This window comes from Ruditapes philippinarum, unplaced genomic scaffold (genome assembly GCF_026571515.1).
Source record: "Ruditapes philippinarum isolate M1 unplaced genomic scaffold, ASM2657151v2 ctg11221_1_1_1_1, whole genome shotgun sequence".
Taxonomy (NCBI): domain Eukaryota; kingdom Metazoa; phylum Mollusca; class Bivalvia; order Venerida; family Veneridae; genus Ruditapes; species Ruditapes philippinarum.
Genome location: NW_026862218.1, coordinates 15,489 through 19,797, shown reverse-complemented (window position 1 = coordinate 19,797; position 4,309 = coordinate 15,489). Strand labels below are relative to the sequence as shown.

Here is a 4,309-nt window from a genome sequence, read left to right as displayed (position 1 = left end):
TCTATTTTTAGTAACAGTGACCTTGACCTTAATCACAGACACCTCAATAGCAATCCCAAGCTTCCTCTTGATATTACCTATCCATACACCAAGATTGGTGTAAATAGGCCAAAGCAATCTCAAGTTATTGAGCGGAAACTGAATTTCTATTTTTAGTAACAGAGACCTTGACCTTGATCACAGACACCTGGGTAGCAATCCCAAGCTGCCTCTTGATAAGCTATCCATACACCAAGTTTGGTGTGAATAGGCCAAAGCAAACTCAAGTCATAGAGCGGAAACTGAATTTCTATTTTTAGAAACAGTGACCTTGACCTTGATCACAGACACCTGGGTAGCAATCCCAAGCTGCCTCTTGATATTACCTATCCATACACCAAGTCTGGTGTCAATAGGCCAAAGCAAACTCGAGTTATTGAGCGGAAACTGAATTCCTATTTTTAGTAACAGTGACCTTTACCTTGATCACAGACACTTGGGTAGCAATCTCAATCTGCCTCTTGATAAAAGCTACCTACACACCAAGTTTGGTGTGAATAGGCCAAAGCAAACTAAAGTTATTGAGCGGAAACCAAAAGTTGACGCCTGCCCGCCCGCCCGCCCGCCGACGTCGGCATTACAATAACCCGGTTTTCGTTGAAAACCTGGTTTATAACTCATATTCAAGTCTTTCTTTTATTTTTACGCCTTTATGTCGTATAAATGTAATGTAATGTTTTAACTTGTTTGGAAAGAGTATTGTTATATTTTGAACAGTCGTTTTGATATTATGTGTTCAAATATTCTAAAATAGAAATTTTCACTTTTCTCCTGAAAGTGTCATTTTTTTAGTCCCCTACCGGTTAACCGGAGGGGACTTTAGGTTTACCCTCCGTCCGTCTGTCCGTCAGTCCGACCGTCTGTCCGTCCGTCAGTCCGTCCGTCCACAAAACTGGATCCCGCGATTACGCAAAAAGTACTGAAAATATTTTAATGAAACTTGATATATGCATAGATGGCAGTATGGAGATTATGCACGTCTTTTTCTTTTCTTCCTATGTTGAAAATTCTGGTTGCTATGGCAACAAATAGACTGAAAATATGGCAAATTTTACACATAACCTGGATCCCGCGATAACGCAAAAAGTACTGAACATATTTTTTATGAAACTTAATAGATGGAAAGATGGCAGTCTGGAGATTATGCACGTTATTCTTGTTCTTCCTATTTTGAAAACTTTCCTTGCTATGCCAACAAATAGACTGAAAATATGGCAAATTTTACACATAACCTGGATCCAGTCATAACACGAAAAGTACTGAAAATATATTTATGAAACTTGACATATGGGTAGATGGCAGTATGGAAATTATGCACATCCTTTTTTATCTTCCTATGTTGAAAATTCTTGTTGCTATGGCAACAAATAGACTGAATTTCAAGATTTCTGATTCTAGTTTTTAAGTTTTTTCACTATAAGTTCTTTATTTCTTAAGGTATTTTCTTCAAACTTTAAATATAAGTTGCTTGTCATCAACCACATCATATGTGACAAGGTTTACAACTCTAGCACAAAATTTATCAGAATTACCTCTCTTGAACTTAAAATTTTCATGACAAAAACATTGTTTTTTTTAATAACTTCTTTTTCTGAATGTATCTACTTCAAACTTCATATAAATGTTTGTTATTGTCACTCAACATTTGTGAGTGTTCAATACTCTAGCAAGGCTATTTCTAGAATTATGCCCCTTTTGAACTTAGACTTTTTTTTTGAGAAATTGGTAATTTTTACTCCATCTTCTTCAATCATGATAGGATTTTAAAAATGTTATATTTTGATAACAGGGATGTTTAAAAAATAACTTTAGAGTGTCCTTCAGTCCGTCTGTCTGTACATAAAAACTGTTTCCTGTGATCACTTTTAAAGAACTTTTTCAACAAATTTACTTAAAATAGGAACATAAGTGAATGGCCAATGGCCTTTCAGAATGTTGCTTGGGCTCTTACCGGTAGGGGACTTATGGATTGCTTGCAATACTATGATAATTGCTTGTTTTATTTTCGAATGTCCATGACGCGGCATAAATCATAATTTTATTGTCTATACATAACGGTTTTTTTTAGTATACTCACTTTAAATTTATCCAACGAACTCGAAAAAATGATCTTTATTATTAACAAATTTATTTCATCACTGTTTTTTTTTTCAACTGATGTTTTAGTAATTATGGACCGTTCCGATTATTTCCGCCTTTTAGGCAATCCCTAGTGATTGTTGCTATGCCTCACAAGCCAGCATCCAAAATGGCGGCCGTTTCAACAACAACCGACTCGCTAGAAGATGTGCCCGATAATATATCTATTAGTTTTTTACCTAATCACAGAAGTCTTATGGAAATTATTATAAAAAGAGGTTTAAATTACTATCTTCAAGGCTATGTCAATCAAATTTAGGTTCATATTGACGATAAACACAAGGTAAAGGTTGTTGCTCCAGCTTGGTTCATTTCTGTCATATCAGGTAATATATTTTTACATACAATATTTTAACATCTATGTGATTTACATAAGATTTAATTGAAGATACTCTATGCTCATTCTTGGGTAAAATGTTTAAATCACATAAATTTATTGAAATCTATGATATTCTTACTGAATATGTTGTATTTGGATAAAAGATTGAATAAACTATGTATAGGAAGCTGCATTCCCTTTAACAGGTCAAGTAAAGTTGGTATTGTCTTAAAAAAAACTGCCAGATTTTGTAATGACACTATACATGTATATTCATATTATGACCACCTATAGTATGTAGTATTTTAAACATAACATATCAATTTTGTGTGAAGTCAATACATGTTTATTTAATATTTACTGTGTACTTATTATAAACATTTCTAATATCAAATTTGAGCATAGTATATCTTTAATACAAATTCAGCCAAAATCAATCAAGTAATAACATAACTACTTATTTCGCAGTAGTATGTTAACATTTGTTAAACAAAGTTATTGCAACTCAGACAGTCATTTGTCTTTTACAAATATTCTCTGATGTATTGTAAGTATTGCACAAACAGACCAGATCTTATTAGCTTGTTTAAATAATGATGTAGGAATTTTATGAGACAACAATTTATATGTCTTCACTTTAGCTATTACTCTTTCAACATGAACTCTGTGTTTGGCAATTTTTTGAGTTAAATAAGTATCAGATGAAGACATTTGAGATGAACAAGAAGAAAATGGGGGAATGTTTAACACAAGGCCAAGTTTATTAAGTTCCTCTTGTATTGTAAATCCTTTATCAGCCATTATACAATCACATGGATTAATGTAACCATGGTTTAACAAATCTTTCAATATGGCATAAAATCCACTTTCTTCACAGATCATTTTATCTGATATTGAACCAGTAAAAAGCTCAGAAATAAAAATTACAGATCCACTTGGGTCACACCCAATTAAAGCTTTAAGAGTAGTAGATGATTTGTAATCACTGTACATTTGACTTTGAAGAGCTAATGCATTTGGTACTTGAGTTTTGAATTCTGTTCCATCTATCATAATTAAGGTTGCAGGAAAATCTTTTCTTAATTCTGCTGGCATTCTAGATATAATATCATCCCTTGGGGGCCACAGTTAAATCTGACCAAATCTAAAATATAAAATATCTAAGAGTTTGTTAAATACAATGCCTGTTGACTGCAAAGATAAACTAAATCTCATTGCCAAATCTTTCAGTCCAAAATCATGCCTCAATCTGCATAGTACAAGAAGAAGTGCATCTTCATTTGATAGTAGCTTAGTGTCAGTCCTACCATATTTAACAGTTTCTTGTGAATTTGGAAACAAAAAAGAAAACAAAAAAAAAAGTTGACATGAGTTATTCCAGTGTAATATTTAAACAAGTTTTTCATATCCTTTTCCCTATTTCTAATTCCTTCTGCAGAAAATGCTTGTTTCTTTTTCATATCTCTTTCCAGATGTTGTAATTTTGATTTCAGTCTATTAATTTCTTTGTCTTTCTCCAATAATTGAATTTTTAGCTGCAGGTTTTCCTCATGTAGATGAACATTGTGATTCTCTGAAATAATATAAATGCATTTTGATTTCAGACAAGAAATTTAAAGTCAATTATTCCTGTAACAACAAATGGCTGTGGTAACCTCTGTGTCACAAACTCATCACAAATTAGACTGCCTGAAAAGTTTCAGCACTTAATAAGTCATTATACAGTAACAGACCCACAGACATTGGAGCAATGTACAAGAAACCAGGCAATGTCTGAAACATGGCATCAAGCTAGACAAAACAGGCTTACAG

General features: G+C 33.0%; 1 pseudogene; it reads right to left on the bottom strand.

Moving 5' to 3' along the window:
• Positions 1-3,010: 3,010 nt before the first annotated feature.
• LOC132718320 (uncharacterized) lies at positions 3,011-4,060 on the bottom strand (annotated as a pseudogene).
• Positions 4,061-4,309: the final 249 nt, after the last annotated feature.